Raw genomic sequence first — 25,793 nt, 5'->3', positions numbered from 1 at the left:
CAAGATAAATTTTACACTCAGGGTAATTACTATTAGACACATTATGAAGTAGTTCTACCTGGAATACTAGGTCTTCTTTAGGCACATCTTCATTATGAATCACATAAGTTACATCTTTTCTCATATCATGACACACTTTTGAAAAATGACCACGCTTATTGCGCTTTCTACATACCACATTCCTAGCTGGGCATTTTATGTTATCCGCTAAATGATTTGGGTTACCACAACGAAAACATTTAAGTTTTGAGACATCAGACTTTTGTTTTACATTTTCCAAAGATGAAGTCTTACTCTGATCTTCCTTTGTGGATACTTGGAGTACATCCTTATCATTTATTTGTTTCACATCAATAGTGTCTTTCATCTCATTCATACAGAAGGCTTTATGCTCTATACGCTTGGCTATGTCAATTGCCTGTTTTAAATCTGGAGATCTGTTAACAATTTCTCTTGGATATTCTTATTTGATGTGCACCTTACTAACTGATCTCTGATAAGAGAGTCAGTTAGTGTGTCAAAATCACAAGTGGATGATAAACCTCATAACACAGCTATGTAATTTGCTACTCTCTCATTTTTTCCTTGTGACCTAGAGAAGAATTGATGGCGTTCTAGAACCACATTAGTTTTTTTTCCAAATTGGGCCTCTACTTTTTTCAGGGTGATTTGGTACACATCATGTTGAGGATCTCCATGAGCATCCTCACTTTCACCCTCAATTAAAGTATCAGGTAAATTATCATAAATCTCTCTGGCATGTTTCCCTAAGTTATGTAATAAAATGTGTTGTTTGCGTACAGATACAAATTTATTCCCACCAATAGCAATCAAATAAGATTTGAAAATGTTTACCTAATTTTTCCAAGGAATGTGAGGTTCGCCCTCTTCACTTAAGAAAGGGGGGTTGTGACATCGCAAATGACGCCATATCCAATGGACAGAGAATGAAACAAATAAAGGAAAGGAAGGAAGGAATAGATAGAAAGCAGGAGGATAAGAAAGAGGAATGAGGAGAAATTAGAAGAGAAGAGAAGAAAAAAAAGGTATTCCTACATGCACTGTTAATCGGAATTAGAATATAAAGATAACCCACAGGTAGAGTAAATGAATAATAATACAGTATATGAAGAGCTGTGCCTGTCAGCGTTATGATGGACAGGCAGTACTTAAGAGATCAGTTATGGAGCTGGGCCTGTCAGCGGTTAAATTTGGTCACTGGATAATAAAGCAATCAGTTTTTGAAAATAGGGTATAAAGAAATGTGGGAAGCAATTCTTTGGTGTCCACCTGAGTAAAATTGAGTGGATGCTGAACACTTCAAGCAGAACAGGTAGTGGAAGTCGATTTTCGCAGTTCCTCACGTGGACATGAACGAATAATAATTGTTCAGCAATGTAGAATGTCAATGCGATAGAAACTCTCCACAATGAGCATACGGTTATGAAATCATACCACTGGAGTGCGCCAGGTACCAACTAATGATGTGCGCCACATTTGAATATCAATACACTTCGACCGAACCAGCTGAAGGAACAGCTGACTGGAAAATTGTGAGTTCTTAAAATAGCAAAGAGCGCGGTCCAATATGCGGTCTCACAAAGCTCCAAGGAAGAAAACTGCCCACTGAATCAACCGCGCTGACTGGGAGCGCTTCAGCAAGTGAGTAGAACGCGCTGACTGAACTCGCCTAGGAGAAGCGGAACCAGTTGACAGGAACAGCTGACTTGAGAAGGAGAGCTCTCAAAATATTGAGGAACAGTAGGGCGCTGCCCAATCTGCAGTCTACACTGCTTCAGGAACGGAGAACTGCCCCCAAATTAAACGTGCTGGCTGGAGCACCTTGGCAAAGAGAATCGAACGTGCTGACAGGCGCGTCTATGAAGTGAATAAACGCCGACTGAATGCGCTTCAGCGGAGATCTTCCCGCAGCGGGCTGCCAGAAGCACAGCGTTCGCCGATTGAATGCAGAGTCCGATAATCAGTGCCAAAACGGTGGTGCGTTACTCAATAAAACTGCCTAGGTACATAATATTGACAAAAGAGCACCATAACAATGCCGACCTTAGACTTGAAAGCGCACTGTCGTACACCTCACAGCAGGGCACGTTTGATAAACCCGTCAAGGAAGAGCACGCCACAACGCTCCCACTGCGGGGGTTATTCTATGCAGCAACCAATCAGCACAAGGAAACTACCCTGCCAGCAGGAATCAATGCTGCTCCCGAGAATAACAAGTACCGTATAGATGGGTGTCCTGGGAGATCATTCACAGCGTGGTACCTTCCTTAAAGGTTATCGCAGATAAGTTTCAGAAGGAGCTCACTTCGCAGGAAGTCTATGGTAGCCACAGAAGAAAGAGGACTCACATGGACCACCTCTTCATGTGCTGGCTCCAGGCCTCTACCCCTCATAAGCAGGAATCCAATGGAAACAGGTTGGTGCAGAAGAAACAGGGGGAGGATCAGGAGCTGCCCCCAGCGCAGCAGCGTCGCCAATTTGTTAAGAAAACTGCAACAAGTTGAAGTGTGAAGAAAGCAGTTTTATTCAATCCTGTCCTCAAGCACCAACAGCTCAGTCTGAACATTCTAAAGTGAGCTCCTCACCAACATTCTACAGTAGGGCAGTCCAAGGGTAAGCGAGAGGGGAGGGAGGAACATACTAAGTGTATGATAATGCATTATATGAAAATATGTAAACAGGGACAGATTACAACAGTCTGACCCGCTGGTCGGGACGGTGAGGTAGGAGTAATTAACAGGTGTTAATATTGCCATCTGATAAGCACTCACTTCAATCTTAAGAGTAATGGAAGGCGCATTAGGAATCAGACCTGAGACTTGCCAGTCACAAATCCCAAAATCAGGTATGTTAACTCTCTCTCTCAATATTCTGAGACGCGTAGAAGTGGTTGCCTCATATAAGCATTATGTTTTAATGTCCCGATGACAGGGTGAAAGTGTACCTTTGGTCAACAGTCAGACGAGGGTTTATCTGAAGATTAAATTAAAAATATTTTATGAACTCAGTCATTTCACAAAAGAGCACTGGCAAAAAGGGGCATTGTCTTATAATTAACTTGCCAAATACTGGTTCTTCAGTGCTTTTACTGAAATCTGTAGATGCTGCTTTTTAGTTGTCAAATCACTCATTGCCCTTGAAAAGGTCTTTTTTGGGTACCTATAAACATTGTCACATTCACTAAAACATCTATCCTGTCAGCTTTTATCAATATGTTTAAAATGCACAATTTATAATTCTGGCTTTTTGTACTGGATCCAAGCTAGCCATGCTCCACTGTTTGAAGGGTTAGTCCCGCCTCCAATGGTTGACCTGCTAACAAACCCCCTCCGGCCCCCCCAAAAAAGTACAAACAAAATTCGCACAGCCAGTAAAAGCTACCGAAGATCCGTGCCATAAATAAAGGTCAGCCTGGATACTAATGGCTCCGACTGGCGTCCGCAAACATCGGGATCTCTGCCTTTCCCGGTGGATGTAGGACTTTAATTGTTCCGTCCATTATTCATTCGTTCGTTCAGCCCCGAGAGGACCAATGACAGGACACTACCACAGCTCACGGACCCCCGTCCGTAATCCGTCCCTAAGCCTTCGTATCCCAGTGCAGATAACCCCTCCCTGTTTTTTCCCAGGGAGAACGGCAGGTGACAGCTTAGGCTTTCAACGGCAACGGACGAAACTGACTCAAAAACACACTAGGTACCCAATAACTGTGGGAGAACAGCTGGACAGAGACACGTGCTACCTTGACAACCAATAAGCAATTCAGATTTTTGTTCGGCGCATTCGGATTGGCTGAATTGCTACCTTTCAATGGTTCAATCCTAGTTCTTCTTGCATTCTATCAATTCATCGCGCTCCCAAACTAAAACACTTCCTACAATACGTTCTGCCATGGGATTGGTTGCTATGCGACGCAAATGTGCTAAAATTATGGACACCCGTTAAAAGATCAACAACGGAAACGGGACATTAGTAGAGTGACCAACTGGCATGGGTGTGAATTCAGGGCGGGGAGTGTAAAGATTCAGGACAAAGGGTCAAAATTCAGAACAAAAATTCAGGACGGAGGGTCAAAATTCAGGACAATAATTACTGACACTACAAATTAAGTTGTGCAATAGTATGTGAGTAAATAGACAACAAACATAAGTACAAGTCAAAATAAGTGACAACGTGGCCTCCCCACTTTCAAGTCCTAGAAAATCCCATATTGCTCTGGGTGTTTTTTCTGGCCCAAGGGAAAGGAAATAGGATGTTAGTGCTGCCCAGCACTTCAACAGTTGCGCAGTGACTGGGAACAATGTGAGCCACCGTGTTGGGACATGCCGAAACAAAGGCTGCCACTCTAGGACCACAAAAGTGAAAAACCCTTTCAACCCCGCTGTCCGCTTTGTAGAAGAAGAGAAATGGCTGTAGACTTTTAGAACAAAGGATTCTACATCCATTGAAAGTCCATTAATAGCTTGTTTAGCACAGTTATGCAGGATATCGGCAGAACAGTTTGCAGGCAGAAGGTCTCCATTTGCTCCCTTCAAATGCTGGAACAGAATGATGTCGTCCATAGTCAACACTTGCGTTGTCCCCACAGTATGCCGCGACCTGCTCCATTTTCAAACCATGGTTATTTAATTTTGTTGTGATCTGCTGTGCAATAGCTGTAGCAGTCTCTGCTGCATCCTCGTAGAAATCCAGCAGAGTGTAGGCCACACCGGAGGTGAAATTAAAGTGCAGCAACTAAAGTGGATAGAGTTTAATGTTACCTTTGTTTGAGGCGTCACTGCAAACGGAAAAATATCCATCTTTTAAGTCTTCTTGTGCTCGCTGTAACGATAGAGGTGCAGGCACATTCAGAGTGATGCTCGAGGCCTTTGTGCGGCCACAAGATGCTTCCATCGCTATGGAGGAGTCGGGATACATTACTTTGCTTAGCTTGATGCCACAATCCAGGGAGCGGTAGGAGATGTGATGCTTCACAGCATGGTACACCAGAGTCACCTCTGCAGCTATGACCTAAAATGTAAAAAAAATAAAAATAAAAAAAAAAAAATCTCCATTGGTGAAGAAAACAATGGCCACAATGGGGCTTAGAACTGCAAATTTAAACTAAAGTGTCGGCTGGTAACCCAAAAGCAATTATGACGTGCTCTTAATCTAAACAGAGTGAGAAAAGCGCGGTAAAGGCAACCTGACTTGGTAAACACTGCTGCACATTTAAAGAAAGTAACAGAAAATTGTTAGATGGCTCGCCTATTCAGTTTGGGAGTCTTAGAGTGTAACAAAGCAAGAAGAGTGTGAAAGAATTACATAAAACCCATGTCACATTATGATGAAGCAAGCAATTACTTACTTTCGATACTTCTGACAGGAAGCTTGGTTGCAGGTAAGATGAAATTGTGGCACTCAGTATGTGGAGTTATGTTTGGATGCAATGACACAACTTGTGCATGCTACTATCACGCAACATAGTTAGGTCTAAACATAATACTGGGACTGGAGAGTCAGCCGTTTTTTGGCTGATCTAGTCACCGGAGACTGAGGCATACGAGAAGCACAGCATTTGTAAAACTGAAATGTTTAAACTAACTTAAACAAACGTGGAATAAGGAGTCAGAGGCGGACTTGCCTACAGGGACATTTAAAGTTTTCACCTTAATGGTGCCAATATCTTAAAATATTCTTAAATGAATACTGTCTCCTGTATTTATGAAACCTGCCCAGGTTCTGCAAACATTGTCTGATCCTGGGCATGTGCAATTTCTCTCCAGACCATCTTTATTGGCTTAGGGTATAAATGCTGCCTTCCGATTGTTTTTTGGTTTGTTTGTTAGTCGGGCCCCATGGCAGTCTTTGTATCCTTCAGGGCTACTGGCCCCTTTACTCGAACAACTATTTTCTTTCTTGTGTCCCCCCCACCCACGCCCCCTCCCGCAGTCTGTGATTTCTCTGCCCCCTCCCATTCATGCCTTTTAGCCAGCCCGCACCCCCATTTCAAATGCAATAGGACTCACGTAAATGCGAGTTCTATTGCATTGCAAATGCTTGTTTTTGAAGTATTGTGCACTAACAGGCGCGCTGCCATACATCTGGCGCATGCGCCAAAAGTCTCCCACTCCTCTAGGAAAAACAGGAAGTGATCTGGATAGGAGGGTGTTTGGTTTCCAGCACTCGCCCACACCACTCGTTTAATAAACTGACTGCGAAAATTATGCCAGCCGATTAAGATTTTACGGTCAACCTGCGGCTAGGCTTCTGGCAGAAACAGAGGCTAACTTCAAACTGGGAGCACATCCACTGAGAAGCCCACCTGTCAGCTATATAGTAAGACGGGTCAGACAGATACTGTCTCTGCACCTCAGAGGCACGCGTGGACGACACAGCTAATAAGCACATCGGAATTTCACACAGCGCATTAAGATTGGTTGAGGTGCCAAAAATTGTCCAATCCTAGGTCATCGTCTACATTTCGAGTTGTGCCCACTCCAGGAACATTTTCAGCCATGGGATTGGCCATGATACGACCCAGGAGTACTAGGGCCGACAGAGGTACAGCAGGATCTTGGAGGTCTCTAATAGCCAAAAGTGAGTCAATAGTCGAAGGGCTGTGTATTGTATAAATAACTTCTACAATTATTCACAAAAGGTACTGTGTTTTTAGTTACCCGATGGTCCAAGCATAGGCTAATTGGCTGTTTTGATTTATACTTTCAAAAAAGGCGTTTTACATATAGCCCCATGAGCGAATGGTCTGTGGTTCAAGATTATTCGGGGTCGTGGGGACACTGCCAAGGGGTGATATCCGCCACAGTTTATACCAACCTGGGGGAGCGAGAAAAGATCTGTTAACCCATATTTTTTTCATAGCGGTAACTCAACAGAAGGTAATGGACTGCTTTACATGAGAACGCATTTGTTTATGGTAGGCACAGGGAGATGAAGGGATTTTCCCAGAATGGCAGAATGTTGGGCCGATGCCGAAACTTGAACCTGGTTCCCCATCGCCAAAGTTGGCGGCTCTGGCCATTACGTCACATCCTCGCAATCGAGTCTCTGCATTGACCCAACAACATTCTATGATTCTGGGCCGTTGTATTTTGGAAAGCTTTACACAGGCACCAGTTACCTTTACAGGGACACATCCTCTCTGGATGTTTATCCGCGTTTATATTATTTCGTAATGAGGCATCTTAATGAAGAAAGCTGCTGAAAGTCTCCTTACACAAACATCCATTCAATTCTTACCTGGTGAGCTCCCTGCTTTCCTTGTACTTATCCCTATCACACGAGACCTACATTTTAAAGCGTCCCGATGCTTCACTTAGGCACAAGGTGCTTAATAAATGTAACCAGGCAGCGATGAAACCAAGTGTAAGTTCGTATTTTTTAAATTACATTTGCTATTACAAAGGGCTTCAGTATGAGTGGTAAGGAAGGACACGCTTGAAGAGGGACGTGGTGGTTGTATGGACGTTGTTTGTGGTAGGGTGACCAGACGTCCTGGATTTCCCGGGACTGTTGCGGATTTCATCGTACTGTCCCAAAGCTTTTCTTCATGTTAAGTATGTCTCGGTTTTCAGAACAAAGGTCAAGTCCTCCTGCAAACCAAAGCCCTGTTGAAAGTTCTGCTCATGTTTCCAGTATTTTTACAGGCACATCTAACGTTGGAAATAATGTATCTGCCTCTTCCAAGCAGCGCAGGAGAAGGCCGGCTGCATGCTCAGAGGAGCCAGAGTGGGAGGAGGGCAGCGGGCTCAGGCTGGCGATCCTGCCATAGGCACGCATTTATATAGATAACATATGAAAAAAATATATATTTACACACACACACACAGGGCTTTAAGTGAGATGGAAAAACTGGGGGGGTCTCGCAAAGTGGCGTGACCAATGTAATTAAGGGTCCGGCTTAAAAGCACCTAAGCTGAAAATCAATACTTAGCTTCTCAGGATGCCATCCGACTGCCAATTTGGAACTTCTGTCATTACATCCAGGTATACACTTCAGCAAGTAACACAACCCTTACAACAAGCCAGTACTATTGGCTCTGTCAACGGGTTTTAGTTGCACAACATGAATAAGCAATAGCCATGGCTTCGTAGTATAGCATATTGAAAATACTCCTGTTTTGAAATGATAACACTATGAAAGAACAACTCTCCTTGAAATTCACATGAAAGACAGTGAAGGGACCAGTCTCATCACCTGCTTTTCTGATCTGCTGGTGCTGAACACCGGCAAGACCAGGCCCACTTAAAGGGTGTGTGTGCGCGCGCATAAAAATCAGAACAGGCTAGAAATAGAAGTACTGGACTAAAAGATCAGAAGCCTTGAGAGCGCTGACATTTACATTGACAAACAGCCATGAACACCCCTTTTAAAGGTGTACTGACACGGAGGCACGCGATCTGCATCGACTTCCTTTTGAATGCATTGGACCGAAGAGGGAACTTGGAGGGGCGCATTAGAAAATTATCCAATTGTAGGTATATATTTACCTATTTTTTTTTAATATATTTTACATTTTGTCTATTATACAGTGCATTGATAAGTGTGTGTATCCATGTATGTAGATTTAGAGAGATTGTAGCTAACCTCAAGGCAACCGGGTGCTCTGTTAATTTATAATCCACTTATTCCTGTTATGTAGTTGATTGTTGACTGTTTTGAGGCAATTCTTGAGCCTTTGTTTACACAAATATTGCTTACATAACCTGCTGTGGAATGGGAAGAGATGCTTGTTGGAATAGGGAACAGCTGTACCATCTACAATGCCTTAAATTACAACTAAGAAATGAATGGAGTGATTGCTTTCAAAAGCTATGCACTCTTAAGGTGCTGTCATTTATATGTCATCTCATCAAGTTGTTGCCAGGAATAAATTATGAAAATGTGACATAGCGTGACATTTGTGATCATGACGAAGCGCTTACAGTGATATATTTATAGCCTTTCCCTACATATTAACCAGCCCAAATGCTTAATTAAATTGCCATCAAGGTGCAGCTGCCATCGGATATCGCTGCTTGTTGATGGTCAGCTTCACTTAATCCAAACTTTGCTTTAATTTGTGAGGGTAGGGGCGGGGGAGATGTGCACACAAAGAATTACAGAGACCATTGTAATCAGAGCTTACAAGGCTTTCTGCAAGCTTTCAGTAAAAGCCTGCAGATCGGTTCTGGGGCACACAAGCACGGTGGCCTACACACAATCTGTTCAAGTATTTAATTTGGGCTGCTGGATTTCACCACAGGCCGAACTCCACTGAAGTCATGTTAAACCTCTTAGTTAGTACAGCCCTGCTTCTCTAAAGATCATCAACAACAGGCATGCATAAAGCTTCTTGTTTGATGATGTCAGCTCCAGTTTTCTTTACTTTTTGACATTCAAAAAGTGCCCCTTTAAAGCTGGCTCTTCTTAATATAGGCAACAGCTCCTCTGCACTTTATTTACTCTCCCCATGGGTGTGCAAGTTTACTTTATATTAGCCACTAAACTACCTCATAGTATAAAATTTGAGAGGGAGCTGCATCTGATTCTTTGTCAGAGCGCTTACACAGTGATACCTTTACAGCCAGAGAGATCTACATTGCACTTCTGTGCGATAATATGCTGCATCACTAAATACTTATAAGGTCCCAAAGGCGAGACCAATTGCATTGCAAAAGCTTGTTTCCATACTCAGTGCTAAAACAGATTGGATAAAACCTCTGTGTTATCAGCCTCTTAGCATTTAAATAATAAGACATATGAATATGAGGAATTTACTAAAAATGTTGAGGGGGGCTGGTTCTCGTTCTTTAGGGAGTAGACCTTTTAAGGACAGCCTATAAAATGGTGTTGTCGTAATCACACATATTACTGCTTTACAGGTTACATAATTGAGAGCAACCCATTAACGAAGGTCTTGTAAAGATAGTGGACGAACGTCTCATCTCTCCCATGGGGATCTCTCCAGGGAATACATGCACGTATATCTAATAAATGTACGTGAGCCAGGAAGCATGTCAGAGTTAATATTAACATTGTGGCAAGGCATGAGTCCATTTCAGCTGCAGGATGGACCTGTGTCTTCTATTCATTTTGTTGCAAATATACATCTTCTTTTAAAAATGTATACCACGAGGGGCAGTTTAATCTCTGTAGAAGGGATGTGTATTTATGAAGCGATCTGCACTCGAGACTTCTCCTTTACAACATGCGGCTAGGCGGTGAAGTAGTAAAAATGAGTGGTAATCGGTGCCGTTCACTTAAGATAAAATAAAGTTTTCAGGTTTTATTTTCCACGAAAAATTCTCTAGGTAGACAGCCCCAAAACAAGTTTTTCACCACTGGACACAACCTTGAATGCCGCACGGAGATTAATCTCGAACACATACGTTTCCTTCTGTAGATTTCACAAACACCGTGATTGATTCCCCTTCAGAAGACTATGCCTCAGTCTCTGGTAACCGGAAAGAGTGAGGCATAGTGAACATACACTGAAAATAAACGCACATCACGCTTCATGAGGCAAAGAAAACAGCAACTAAACTTACCGATCACCAAATCGGAATGAGTAGGTGTTTGCTGGGAAACGGCTAGTCCACGGCAGCTTGGAGATTCAAAAATGCAAAAACTAAAAGCTCAAAACTTCCTCTGCATGTCCGGTAGTACCGAAGCTGTTCTCATTGGTCCTGACGCATCAGGCCAATAAGAACACTCCTGCAGTGTACTAACAAGCTCTAGGATTGGCTGATGACTTTCAACTCAATCCTAGATCGCTTTGTTTGTTCTCCATAGCAACGATTGGAGGAACGGTTAGTGATAGAAAGGCACATGATTGGCCCAACAATTGGTCACCCAACAGCAGGTAAAATTACGGACAAATGTCTTAATGAAATCTTCACGGACAACGGACAGACGGCCGAAATTACGGGCTGTCCGTGAAATTTACGGACGGTTGGTCACCCTATAATAGGCTGAATTCACGGAACTTCTTGTAAGTAGCGCACCGGGGGTTACTTTAAATATTGAATACATTCAGCTTCAAAAAGCAACTCAAGCACCACTTATGCATGCGTCACTATGAGAAGCTGGATACCAAACACTCCACTAAACTATATTTTGACACGCCTATGTTTTTTGCTTTGTGTGTATATCTTTCTTTATGATGAGCCTTTGTATGTCAAGTTTCTGCAGCCCTTGGTTATGTCAGGCAGCGTTGAAGGGTGTAGTTTGTGATGGAAGCGTGTTCCTTGACTGTACGTGTTCAGCATTGGGCAGTTAGACTAGTTGATTCTGAGTGGATACTGATGGACTAAGCAGAGTGGCTATAATTCTTTCTTGTTTGACGAGTACACAGTGTTGTATGCGGCGTCTCTTTAGTAAACTATGCTCTCCTACAGAGAAGTTGTACATTTAGCATTGTGATTTTGTTTAAATCTCTGAATAAAGCTGTCGGACATCTGACGTTTAACTGTTGGCAGTGGCACATTAACGGTGCCATTTTTACTATTTATCCTTCAAATTAGTGGCATTTAAGAGAGAAAGGGAGATACAGAAACTTTGCTTTCCTTCTGCTCTTGTCATAGCCACCTGAATTTGTAGTCCCCAGAAACAGATGCTACCCTCTGTGGGTATCAAACTTTCCTTACATCTATTTATACATTAGGTTGATGGTTAGTATTTCTTTTCCTGGCTTGGCACAGTTATAGTTAATTGCAGTACTAGATACTCTTTCTTTACTGGTTTCTGATATTGGTCATCATGAAGTCATCACCTTTATTGCACTCCTAGAAACTGAGTTGCTCCATGCTGCTGCTATTATTTTTCTGATATATTTAACAAAGTATTATGCAACTGGCTCCTGTGCAGCATCGTAGCCGTTAAACGGAAGCAACTACAAGTGGACCTTTATGTTTGGTCGGAGAGTACTTGGTTGTGGTTTGTTTTATGTAGAAAAAGTGTCTGAGAGACCAGGTCCTGGCACATCTTCCGGTTGTGTTATGTTTAACATGTTGCTGCTGGTATGTGTGGAAGTTATTCCACAATTCTCTAAGGTAGCAGGGAAGGCAGCCCTGTCCAGTTTTCGGTTTCCACATCTCATTCTTTTTCGTGTTCAGGTCGGGCATGAGAGCTCCTGGAAGTCCCCAGCTAGAAATCATAGACAAGGCCCTCAATTTTGATCAAATGCAGTAGTTTGCGGTCAACCATTGCTGTCGGTTTCTCCATGTCAAGTAATTCCCAGAGCCTGTGCTGCCAATCCATCCACATCAGTGTTCTTCTTTTCATTCTTACCCTTGCCCAGCAGGACTCTGGTTTGGGTACGCTTAAGGATTATCTTTCTGCTCTATGTGCTTTTTTGCGACTGGAAGGCGAACCCTCTCTGTTTAAATCTCCAATTGTAAATAGGTTGTTGAAAGTGCTGGGTCCTTGTTTCCACCCATGCCTTTTGTCATGCCACAGTGGGACCGTAATTTTGTCCTTACTTTTCTTATGTGTGCTCCTTTCTAGACATTACACAACTGTCCCCTCCTGCTGCTTACCATTAAGACAGCCTGTCTGGTGGCAGTTGATAAAGTGGTGCTCTCTACCCATGCTTTGTTTCTTCCAAAGGTGGTGACCCCATTCCATCTGGGTCTCTTTGAGACGCTGCCCAATATTTTTACTCCCACGCATCCCTCTAAGGAAGAGGAGCGTCTCCAATGCCTGGACCCAAAAAGAGCTTTGTCGTTCTACCTTGACTGCACAAAAGAGTTCTGGGTAGATGACCAACTTTGTTTGGGGTATGTGGTAGCTAAGAAAGGTCGAGAAGTGCAGACAAGGACCATTTCTCGCTGGGTCATTCTCCGCATAAAGATCTGCTATGCCCTGGCTAAGAAGCAGCCCCCTGAGGGATTAAGGGCCTATTCCACCAGGGGCAAGACTACGACCATAGCGTTGGCTCGGAGTGTCCCAGTCCTGGACATCTGTCAGGCTGCAACGCGGGCATCTCTGCACACGTTTGCTAAGCACTACTACCTGGACAGCCAGGTCCACAGCACACCGCCAAGATGGTATGGCTTGGGTATCTATTGAAAGGTAAGGAATCTGCAGCTGGATGTATCTATCAGATGAACAAGTTACTTACCTTCAGCAGCATATTATTTGGTTGATACAATATCTAGCTTTCATAACATATTTCTAATTGCCTCTCAAATATTTTATTGTGTAATGATTTTGTTAGTTTTCGATACGCAAGACTTTTTATTGCCATATCTTTAGGACTTTAATGGTTCGCTGGAAGCACTTCCTGTATCAGAAGACCCCGGGAATTGTGTAACTTATTTTAAAAGTGTAGTGAAGATTGCACAACCTAACTTGAATATTAACATTACTAAAAATAGCATTGATGTAGTGTGAGTGAAGAAGAGTATGAGTTTGTTAAGGAATCATCCCCCAGATGCATCAACAACCCATTTTGCGATTCCTTAATAGCGAAAAATACCGATTCGCTATTAAGGAATAGCAGCATGGACTGCATCAAGAAATCACTTAAAAATTAGCGATTTCGTAGAATTCCTTAATTGCGACTCGCAAATTGCGACTCGCAATTAAGGAATACCTCCCCATTCATTCCTATGGGCCTAGAGACCCATAGGAATGAATGGGAAGACAATCTCAATTTGCGAGTCGCTATTAGCGATTCGCAAATTGAGATTGCGATTTCAAGGGTGCAGGGGTGTCCAAAGGACATCCTGTTGCACCCCCGAAATTGATCTGTGCACATATGTTGCGCACACACATGCCCTTAGGGCATGTGTGTGCGCAACATGAAACTTTGAAAAATGCACAAAAGTGCATTTTTAAAAGTTTTTGCAAATTACCATGAAGTTGTACTTCATGGTAATTTGCGTGCCCTATTAGCGAATTCGCTATTTTTAAAACTTTCATGCATTGCATTTAAGGAATCTCAATTTGAGATTCCTTAAATGCAAATAATCGCAATTTAGCGAATTCTCTATTTGCGATTTTTGCATTTGGGATGATGCATCCCAAATGTATAAATACCGCTCGCAAAGGGGCAGATTCTCAGAATCTGCCCCTTTGCGAGCGGATTTTTGTTTGATGAATCTAGCTGATAGTTATTTAATTCGTTTTCTGGTTAGTGAAGAGCCAACGTTTAGAGAAACCTCTTTTGTGTTTTAAACCCTTGTCGTTATTTGGTGGGCTGGTGTTACTTTGCTCTGGTATACCCTCTAATTTACCATGTGAATGACATTAGTGATGCTTTTGGTTTGAAAAGAGTGACACATGGATTTGGACAAATTGTGTTAGATGTATCGGTAGCTTTGGTGTCATCTACTGTTGTGGCAATGAATGATATGAAAATTAGAAGATTATCTACTCTGATAGATCGACTCACTTCTAACACTGCAGGAGCACTAACTTCTGACCCTTCTGTGCTAATGTGATGAATGTTTAATTGAAGATATTTTTGGAATCTAAAATCCTTATTTCTAGGAAAATGTAAAAAGTAAAAGCTTATTGTTATGTACCCATCTCCAGTTGTACATTTTCCAAAGAACTTGTATGAAATTACATTATTGCTATAGAAAACAACAGTGGAGGTATGCAAGATTACTTCTCCGATTCCACAGTGAATAACACCGATAAAGAAACCTCTCAGCTGCTCTCTTCAAGTACCCTATCTAAAAGGCAAAGCAAAAAGCAGAGGAAAGCCAAGAATAAAAACATCAGTGTAAGCTCAAGCTATCAGAGTATACAAACTTTGTATCTAATTTTCTCAGCTAAACCAACAATAGTAAAACCTTCATATAATTTAAAAGCTATGGTTGAGACAATTAATGAAACATCCCTTACATCCACAAACAGAAAAGAACAATCACAACTCCATGTCTTGGATGGGGTAACACAGGATATGATTATTGTTGCAAAATGCCAGAATCAAGGGAAAGATTAATGAACTTAATTCACGTGGAACAACCAAATCTTGGAGAAACTTTCCTTCTCTCAATAAATCAAAATAATAAATCATTGCCTCATGACTTACGAGATAGGGATAAGATGGGTATTTCTTTTCCATTAAAAGAGAAACAGGAATAACCCATTTGTGGGACTAAAATAACGTCTCCAAACAAATATATCCAGTCTGTCAACTCACACAGTTCTAATATCCATTTTAAGTCTGGGGGCCTAGAGATACCTTTACACCAACAGTGCGAAACAGATCGACAATTAAGAGAATGCTCCTTGTCCCAGGATATCGATCCAACGGAAATTGGAACATTGTAAATTTTGAGAATATAGTGAAATTACTCCAGTCATCACCTAGACTGTAGAATCTTACTTCAACCAACATTGAATCCATGTAATTTCTTCCTGTGAGAAGCTCACTTGGTATATGATGCACACTTTTGTAAGTGGGCACCCTGCACCAATCCAGACAACCCTTATGGTGATATTACTGGTCTTAGACAACCTTGGAAATCTCTCTAAGTGGTAGTTGTGGAGAGGAGCCTTCAGGCTTAGTCCAGAAGGAGTGTAAAGCAGCTTGTTTCACCAGAACATAATCTTATAGGTATAGCATAAGTGAAAAAGAACCACATAGTGTATTTATAAAAACATTTATTTATTATAAGACACATACAGATATCTCCTAGCCGGAGATATACACAATGCACACAATACATTTCAATAGAAACAGGTAAGTAGCACGTAATGCACAGTGGTCACCAGGGGGAGACCAAACAATATACTAAAATAGTGGTATGTGAACCACGACTAGAGTCAAGACTATAGCCAGAAGTCGTAGAAGTGCAGGGGACTCAAGAAACCACCCGAGGTAAGTAACGAGGAGCCCCACAGAGGCCGAGTGCAGAGTGGGAACACAACTGCGGGATCAATGCAAGTCAATGGCTAAGTAGCGGTTGCAATTTTAAGGAAGAAGGACCCTTCCCAGTGGACCCTGAAGAAACCCAGGGGAAGACAGAAGATCGGTGGCACGGAAGACAAATGGCCACCAATTTCGAGTACTGCAGGCAAGCCGACAGTGACCTTAAAACTGCAGCTGTAAGGACCAGGCGATGCTGTGGATGACGAGGAGCCAGATACAAGTTGTCCCACATCGGATGTCGAGAGTTGAGGGGTCGGTGTCCCTCGGGAGCACCAACAAGCCTTGGTAACTGCAACCAACGTGGAAGTCTAAGAAGGTACAATGTTGGGACCAGCAAGGTCCAGGAGACTCACCACAAGCAGGGGAGTCGGGGAAGGCCCAGAGCAATCTGGGGAGCCCAAAGAATTCAAGGATGACCCACGCGCCAGAGGCACTGGAGTCGCGAGACGACCTCGAGCAGCTCACCAAAAATGCAGGCTCAAGTGATGTGGTGCGGATGAAGATCTTGGTCACTTGAGATGCTTGAGGTTGGGGCTACTTGGAGCCCGAAGGTCAAGGTGGAAGAAAGCCAACAAGCCTTTGCAACTGTAAGTTGACGCGGTGCACAGGGGTTCGGTTCCTGCAGCTCAGACAAGGGATACTGGCCTCAAACTTGGTGAGAAATCACAATGATGGTTACAGCAATGCTCCGATGCATAGTACAACAATAGTTTTACGTCAAGGGAGTCACAGCTCCCAATTGGGAAGTGGATACCATGGTGTCACAACCACCCCTCCTCCCCCCCAAACCTTATGAAATTTGCTCGGACACCCCCTGCTCATGTACGTGACCCTCTCGGCTGCCATATATACATCCATCCCTCTCTTCCATTCCCGCAATGTCGGGCTTCCAGCGCACCCAATACCGTGACACATCTCTCTTGGGCACCACCAATTCCAAATTACAAAAAAGGAGTTGCACACTGGGGACATCAACATCTCCCTAACAGGATATACTTGTAATCAAGAGAAATGGTTTCAGCCACCACATGCCCCAATTCCCTCACCACCCGTGACCATTATGTCTGAATAGCAGGCAACTACAGAGCGTGTGGATACATAAGCCCCTAGCATCTCCACATCGAAGACAGTCCGGGGAGGCTGCCGTCCCCTTACAATGTAAACGGTCCCTGTTATAATATATCCAATGGAGAATTTTGAGCTTCATTTGGTGCAGGCGGGATATGTATTGCCACCTTTCTCGGGTCCTCCAGCTCTCACACCTCTAGGCACTACTGTTCCCTCAATTTGGCTAGTCTGTCCGGCATGTGGTTATTGAGTGTTTTGTATGTGAGGGAAATAGCTTTGGAACAGAGCTTTTCTAGTAGCAGCCGTCCCTCCAGTGGGGCGAATTCAGGTAAGTCCAGCATCTCTATGCCCTCTAGGCCTGTTGCAGCTGGCCATATTTCAGAAATTGGTTGCAATGCATAGAGTAATCGCTCCGGAGAGATGCAAATGGCACCAGATCACCTCCTCAAGGAGATCTCCTATAGGCGAGATTCCCAGTTGGCCCCATCTCCTTCAACCACACACCCTCCCAGTGCTGCATCTCTCATGTCAACTTACCCGCTCCCCCTATACGGCCGGTGGCCTTCCACCAAGCCTCTATCGCCACCTGGGTGACTGGCAGCAATTGGCAAACTCCCTTCTCCCCCGTACAAGAAGTGGAGATAAGAGTGACTAGTAAATTGGGTGTGTTCCAGCCTGTACGTGGAATGGTCCTGTAGTGCGAACACTCAGTCATTCACTGCTACCAGGTGTGCAGCCCAATAGTAGGCCCATATATCCTAGATGGTGATGCCCCCGTTGTAAGGGCTATGCTGAAGCGTGGAGAGGGTTATTCTAGGGTGCCCACCACACCATAGCAGGGAGCGCAGGTCCCTCTCTACCTTGGCAAAGTGGCCTCATGGCGCCCGTAATAGGTATTCTGCATGGCATACAGTAGCTTTGGGAGTGTAATCATTTTAAAAATGGCTGCTCTCCCCAGCAGTGTGAGGGGTGGTGTACTCCACCTTTCCACGTCATCCTGGAAAGTCTGTATCACTCTCCCAAGGTTTTTAGTAAAACACTGCTCCCGGTGCATGTCACGTATATGCTCAGATGCTGAAAGCTTCAGGTCACCATTTGAAGCATCCTATGAAGACTAGCAGAATTTAAAAGGGTCTAGGAATGGCAGAGCACTGACTTGTTCCACTTGATGTGGTATAATGAAAGAAATAGAAGGTACCCCCTATTTAATTTTGGGTAATAGAGGAGGGGGAAAATACCAAATCTGTGAGAAAACCTCTAAACTAGCCTACTTTGTTTTTTAGGCTGAAAGCTCTTATAGACATTTCCCCCACGACACATTCCTATAACCTAATTAATACATACAATTGTGTTTTATTGTGTATAGAAAAATATATATTTAATTTATTATTCTTTATCTTTTGTTACCATTTTTCACATATATATGTTTGTTTCTTCATATTAAATGAACATTCTTATCTTTTCAATCTTAATATGGAGATTATCCTGAGACGCAGTTTGAAAACATTTTCACAACCCCACAGAACACCCATCATACCTACATTCACACCTATCAAAGCTCTACTATCACACTAACATTCACACAACACAAACATTGTGAAAAAAGATTTATTAAAATATGTATGGGATTCTAAATCATTCTGACAGAGACCATTGAAGGTTAAATTCCTTTTTGCAATTGATTCCGATCCAGTTCTTATCTTGTCAATGTCTCTGGTAGGATTCCCTTGTGTCTAGATAAGGTCTATGCGCGTTTCGGTGGACATCGTATTAAACCACCTTCATCAGGACCAAATATGTCTTAGAGCAATGCCAACAGACACGTGGACATGGGGTTATCTTAGTGATTCGGTATTGTTCTCCTCTGATGGGTGCAGATGCACCCCAGGTAGCATACAGTGCATACAGGGCCCTATATTTATATTTGCTTCTGGGATGTTTTTTTTTTTTTTTTTGTCCTCATTTGCCACCTAGGTTCTGATTGTGCAAACTGCCGGTAAGTGCAACATGCTCCCTCAGTACTGTCGACTGGTGGGGCTAGAAGAAAGGGACGGGGTGCTCATCCCTCAGCAGTAGGGCCTAGACCCGCAGTTATCGCCAAACAGAAACCTATAAAGGTCTCAGAGGTGCAGCCAAAATGATAGGATAGCATGTAAATGCGGCTCTACCCAAGGATGGGAATGATGGCTTAATCATTGGACCTGGGGTAAAAAAAAAACACAAAAAAAAACCGAGACTCCCAATGGTCCCACCTCAGGAGATGCCAAAATGATCTTTTCACAGGGCTCCCGGCTCTGGCCGGATCCAACTTGGAAACCTGTTAGGTCGAAGTGTACCAGTCATTAATTGAGGGAGGTAAAGAGTCTTTCCATTTCTTACAAATCTCCCTCCTAGCGAGTAGGATAGAATAGAATTTGTAAGTATTAAGTCTCGCAAAATTTGGACCTATTGTGTTTCGAAAGGACTCCCAGGGTAAAAGAACACCATCAGCAAATACATCTCCCCACACCAGAATGCCAGCATCTCTAATGGGTTGAGCAAGAATATCGCCCAACCAGGTCGGACTGTTGGGAAGACCCCACAAAGGCGTTCTGCTACCATAGTTCCCTATTTTGATAGCTTTTGTCAGCTGAGCCCAAATTCTTGCCATACCCCGTAAAATCTTCAGTTTGATTTTTTTGAAAAATTTGGGATCTCCAAATTTAAAAAGGAAGCATGGCTGGCTCACCGCCTCTGCCATCAGCAATGTAGAGTATATATAACCTACTCGTAGGTCAGTTGGATTCTTTAATAACATCCTAGCATGTGATAGCTGGAAAGCCCAGGCGTAGATCTGCAAGTCTGGTGCAGCAAGCCCACCCTTATCCCTTCGTCTCCTGATTTTTTTTTTTCCACGAAATTCTTGGAAGATGTTTATTCCAGATAAAGGAGTTAATTTCGGCCTGTAATTTTTTTATCAAGGAAGGTTCAAAATATAAAGGGATAATGTTAAATAAAAAAGTTATCTTGGGTAAAATGGACATCTTGATAAGATTCACCCTACCCAATAAAGATAATGGAAGATGAGCCCAATTTTGAAGCAACCTGCGACATTCCTTAGCCACCCTCGAGAAGTTATTAGAAGCAATCTGATCAATATCCCCAACAACATCCAGTCCTAGATACCTCATCCCCTTGCTCGGTCGTACGTCAGGACTAAGGAAATTCTGGTCGATATTCCAAGTCATCATCTCAGTCTTTATTGTGTTGATTTCATAGCCCGACACCTCCCCAAATTCTGAGGCCAACTTAAAAATTGCCGGAAGGGCCAAATGAGGTGCAGACGTGAAAATGAGGATATCGTCCGCGTACAGGGCCACCTTTCTCTCCCAACCTCTACATACAAAACCCTTGATGTTGACGTTATCCCTCAAACTCTGGGCAAAGGGTTTGGCATATAGGTAGAAAAGGAGTGGGGAGAGAGGGCAGCCCTGCCGGGTACCCCTCGAGATATTAAAAGGGTCAGATAAAATCCCATTGACCAGAACGCAGGCAGTAGGGTGCTGGTACAGAAGACTAATCGCCTGACGAAAACGGGTCCCCACATTGAACTTGGCCAAGGCCTCCGACAGGTACAACCAATTGACCCTGTCGAAGGCCTTGGTGGCGTCCAACATAAGAGTGGCCAAAGGAAGGGATTCCAAAACAGCTAAATCTATTGCTCCCAATAAATCATAAGTTAATTCAAAAAGCTGTCGCCCCCTAACGAACCCCCTCTGATCTGGATGTAAAATTGTGGGAGCAACTGAGGCTAGTCTATCCGCAAGAATAGAGGAGAATAATTTATAATCTCCATTTAAAATCGAGATTGGTCTGTATGAACCACATGCTGATGATGGCTTTCCAGATTTTAATATTACAGTAATGGAAGCGTTAATCCATGACCCTGGAGGAGGCACCGCATTCAAAAGTATCTGATTAAACAGAATTGCCAAAAAAGGGACAAGTTCTTGTTCCAGGGTTTTATAGATTTCAGCAGGCAGGCCATCTTGCCCGGATGCCTTCCCCTTCTTGGCCTTCCGAATGGCTGTCATCACTTCTCCTTCAGAGATTTCTCTATCCAGCATCTCTGATTAACAGAAAGGCGTGGGAGAGAAATTTTATCAAGCCAATCTTTAATTATATCAGGATCCAATAACTTGTTCTCATGATAGATGTTCTGAAAGTAATTTCTAAAGGCTTCTCTGATATCACTATCTGCAGATAGAGGGACATTGTTTACTTTAATCATGTTGATGTTATTACGGACCTGATCCGTTTTGGCTTTCCATGCCAGTAGTTTTCCAGCACCTTCCCCATACTGTAAATGTGCAATCTTACTGGCCTCCCATCTTTCCTGTATCCTCTGATTTTTTAGAATTGAGGCTAATTGACCCTTTAAGGAAAGTATTTGTTCACGCAACGAGGACTGAACACGATCCGTACAGATGGTATTAGAGTCAATGTCTAATTGGACCTTAGCTATATTCGCCTCAACAGAGGCCACTGCCTCTCTATACTCTCTTCTTCTATAGGCAACATTGGTTGTAATTAAGCCTCTTAAAAATGCCTTAAGAGAGTCCCAGACGAGTCCTACCCCGGCCGAACCTACATTTATTTCCACAAAGGACGCTACCTCGATTTTTAAAAAAAGGACATCTTCAGGGTGGGAGAGTAACAAACGATCAAAGGACCAGATCCTTGCTGGCACTGTTAAAGATGTTATAAGTTCCAACATCACTGCCGAATGGTCTGATAAGTGTAGGGGAAGGTATTTAATGGTCTTAACAGCGTCTACCAATCTCTGATTAATCAGTATAAAGTCTATTCTCGATTGGTGATGGTACTTATAATTCCTGAAAGAAATACCCTGTTGCTGGCCGGACCTTAACCTCCAGATATCCACGTATCCATATTGCTTCATTGCATTCAGCAAAAAGGATCTTGATTTTGACGGGACTTTGGATCGATTGTTAGTAGATTTGTCTAAAATGGGGTCTAAAACTATATTAAAGTCCCCAGCAAATAGTACCGGCTCAGGGAAGGACAAAAGATGGGAGAAGATTGATTTCAAAATAGATGGATCATCTTGGTTAGGACCATAGTATCCAACTATGGTCAGTTGAAAACTCAAGATCGCCAAGGAAGCAATAACCCATCTACCCTCCGGATCGACCTTCGAGTCCAAAAGCCTACTCTTAAGACTTTTCTTAAAAATAAGCGATACCCCTCTAGATGTCAGGGACTGAGAAGTAGAAATCGCGAAATCAATCCATTTATTAACCTTAACCAATGCTTTGATTTCCACCTGAACCAAATGTGTCTCCTGAAGGATGATAACCTGGGCATCAGAGTCTCTAAGGTACTGCAACAAGGTTCTGGCTCTGGCCTTACTTCGCAAACCATTAACATTCCATGATAATATCTTTAGATTAGCCATCATCAATGTTCAAACCCCCCCCAACCTCAATTCGAGACAAGAAAGGAACGAAAAAAATGCTGCTAAGCAGGCCACCCCCATTAAAAGTTTAGCAGCACAGCACAAAAAGACCTATAACCGACAAAATGACAAATGAGGAATTTTCTGTATATTCTTACCCCCCCTCTATCCCTGTGCCCCCTCCCCCCTCCACCCCCCCTTCCCATGGAGAACATGTGCTATATCTAACCGGATTAGTTCCAGTAGATAGCACCCATCTCTCAGGTTGCCGTTACCCCTCTCCCGCCCCATACCTAACTTAAGTAGACTAGTGATTTGTGATTAATGTTTAGTGCATCAAGAGTGAAAACAGGAGAAAATACCAGTAAATATAATAAAACACCCTTTTTTTTTCTCACCCTTTCCCTTTTTTTTTCTCATTTACTCCCCTTATCCTCTTCCCCTCCTGTTTTCTTTCCTCTATTTTTTTTCCTTACCTTAGCACCTATCCATTTCCTTTCAATGCATTTAATTTCTTTCCTATCATTAATTTGATATTTTTAAGATGCACACTAACTTCAAGATAGTGAGATTCTCCTAGTTTAATCTAAGTCTATGAAGGGGACCAAGTCCTATTTACCCGATCGCTTATTGCCCAGATCTAAAAGGAGCTCATCAGCGGCTTGAACTGATCTGATATTCATCATCTTGTTATTGTACATTACTCTTAATGAGGCTGGAAAGATAAGCTGAACTGTAGCGCCCAACTTCTTAAAGGCGTTCATCCGCCTGCCAAACTCCCATTGCTTTTCCAGCGTGATCCTCGATAGGTCAGACCTTATAAGAAAAGTAAAACCCTTGCCAGGTAGCGACTTCTGTTTTAAGGCTAGGTTTAAGATCTGTTCTTTAAGGGCATAAGTATGAAAATTAACCAAGATTTTACGAGGTTTTGACCTTTGTGGGTTTTGTTTAAAGGGATCCCTATGGACCCGCTGGACGTCCGTGGCGAGCACCTCCAGGGATTGATCTAGAGAAAGCGCATCTTTCAATAGTTGTGTAATGAACTTCTTGATATCAGACCCCTCTGAACCTTCTGGAATATTGAGAATTCGAATATTGCTCCTTCTAGCATTATTCTCTAACACTTCCATCCTGTCCAGGAGGGGTTGGTCCTCCTTCTTTAACTTGCCAATGTCCTCCACCGCTTTATCCAGGTGCAACGACATTGCACCCACAGTCTCTTCCAACACTCCTGTCCTGGATGTTAGCCCATCTATTTTATTATCGAGAGACTCGCAATAGTTTTGAATCTCCCGCTGAATGGATGCAGATTCCTCAAAACCCCTTTTTATGTCAGTCGACAAGGTTGAAAACATTGTAAGCAGGGAAGCAGCCGTGATGCCTCCTCCCTCCAATGATAAGGACGTTTCTGAATTTGGAAGTTGCTGGGCCAGATCTAAAGATACTCCTGGTAAAACTAACAGGTCTGTGCCATCTGCAACTTCCTTGACAGTATTCACTGGTTGCACTAGTTGCACAGGCTCAACTAGGAGAGGAGGAAGGAGGGAGACTGAGTTGTCTGAAGAGCTCCCTGCCGCCTTTTGCCCGTCGCATTTATTTCCAAACACATCGTTTTTAGTGATTTCTATACTAGAAGAAAGTTGTTTTGACGATGGTCCTATAAAAACAGGGGACAGTACTATATCAGCTGTCGTAGTTGGAGTAAGGACTTGGCTAGTACCAGGAGGAGAATGATCAGTAGGGGATGAAACTGATACTTGTTTGTTGAGAACCTCCATTTCTGGTCCCATGAGATTCGCCAAGTTTTGAGGCTCAGTAAGGCGCAAGACCTGTGGTAATGCTTTGAAGTACGAGCGTAGAGAAGGGGTAATCTTGGAACCAACCGTAGGCGCTGCAGCAGGATTGCATTTATGGAATGCTTTCCCCCTCACTTTCCCTCTGTCACCCTTGGCTTTAACTTCAGTTGAGAGATAAGAAGAAGTTCTCTTACCTTCAGGGGGTGATACAGCGCTGGTATCTAGGTTAGCACCAGGGGCTAGCTCCCTCGACTGCGCTCTAAGCAGCGGTTTGCCCCTTCTACGTTTGTTCCTCCCCTTACCTTTAGATTGCTGCTGAAAGAGTGTCTGATGCAAATCCAAACCTTCTTCTGATGCATCCACAGCGCCCACAGGGTCTTCAAAAGCACTCCCCTCTTCTTACTCGCTCTCTTTGCACTCACTATCAGGCTCTCCACCAGCCTTAATACTTCCCGCCGTTTCCAACAGGTAAGACCTCAAAGATCGACCTGCTGTAACGCCTGCACATGAAACGCGCACCGAACTGCGTGCTTTCCTTCCTCAACGTAGCTCCAGGGCTGCCGAGGACCACAACTGCAGGACAAACGGGAAAACCTGTGAGCCGGCCGCTACCAGACTTGGGAGCGTACTGTTGCTGCACCCGACCGCTAAACCAGTTCTCCCCAAGCCTTGGACGCCACTCTGGACGCAGCAGTTCCTGCCGACAAACCCCGTCATAGAAACGGAAGACAGACCTCCGAGATAAGTATATCGGCGGCGGAGGTACAATTTTGCTCATTTGTCTACCGGCAGTGTTTTCCTCGTCTCCTCCCACTCAAACTGCTACATCGATCATCAAAAACAGGTACGTGATAATTGCATCGAAATCCGGGGCGAAATCCGGGGCTCAGGAAAGGCGAACGGCAACCTGAATCACGGAGCGCCGCGGCAGTTCAGCCGACTGCTGCCATGTTCTCCCCCCTGTAGTGAAAAAAGTTGCTTCTGGGATGTTAAACGATTATCGAATTCCGTTATACGAAGTGTTACCCCTTAGATTGGTTTAGCGTTCTTTCCCCAGTTTGGGTGACTGCTTGTAGCTCGATTATTAGTCAGGATATATCTTTGCCAAAGGAACCATCTTGAAAATAGTCCAGAAGAGTTTAGTTAGCCATCATTGTGGCCTGAAGTAATGCTGTCTTGTCCGTCTTAGGCCTTCTGCCGGTGTTTACCCAGAGATCCTTCAACCACACACCCTCCCAGTGTGGGGTCTCTCATGTCATCTTACCAGCTCACCCTATACGGTCGGTGGCCTTCCACCAGGCCTCTATCTCCACCTGGGTGGCTGGCAGCAATTGGCAAACTTCATTCTCCCCCGTACAGGAAGTGGAGATAAGAGCGACTAGTAAATTGGGTGTGTTCCAGCCTGTAGGTGGAGTGGTCCTATAGGGCAAACACCCACTCATTCACTGCCACCAGGTGTGCAGCCCAATAGTAGGCCCTTATGTCCTACAGGGTGATGCCTCCATTGTAAGGGTTACGCTGAAGTGTGGAGAGGGTTATTCTAGGGTGCCTACCACACCATAGCAGGGAGCGCATGTCCCT

The 25,793-nt window shown here is 43.6% G+C and overlaps 1 protein-coding gene and 1 long non-coding RNA gene across 2 annotated transcripts in view; one reads left to right on the top strand and one right to left on the bottom strand.

Annotated features, from left to right (window-relative positions):
• Positions 1 to 305: 305 nt before the first annotated feature.
• Positions 306 to 10,678, bottom strand: LOC144762871 (uncharacterized). The gene is made up of 2 exons (XR_013596156.1): positions 10,552 to 10,678; positions 306 to 5,031 (listed from the first exon to the last, which is right to left on the bottom strand). It is a non-coding gene; the product is annotated as an uncharacterized LOC144762871 (long non-coding RNA).
• A 155-nt stretch (positions 10,679 to 10,833) lies between these two features.
• Positions 10,834 to 25,793, top strand: part of CEP162 (centrosomal protein 162) — a 977,479-nt gene continuing 962,519 nt past the window's right edge. The window contains exon 1 of the mRNA XM_078648156.1: positions 10,834 to 10,994. The gene's annotated coding sequence lies outside the window, so the exon portion shown is untranslated. The remainder of the gene's footprint in view (positions 10,995 to 25,793) is intronic.

Source organism: Lissotriton helveticus, chromosome 6 (assembly GCF_964261635.1).
Source record: "Lissotriton helveticus chromosome 6, aLisHel1.1, whole genome shotgun sequence".
NCBI classification, from domain to species: Eukaryota; Metazoa; Chordata; class Amphibia; order Caudata; family Salamandridae; genus Lissotriton; species Lissotriton helveticus.
Note: the sequence above shows the minus strand (reverse complement) of the source record. Positions and strands in the feature narration are given on the sequence as shown.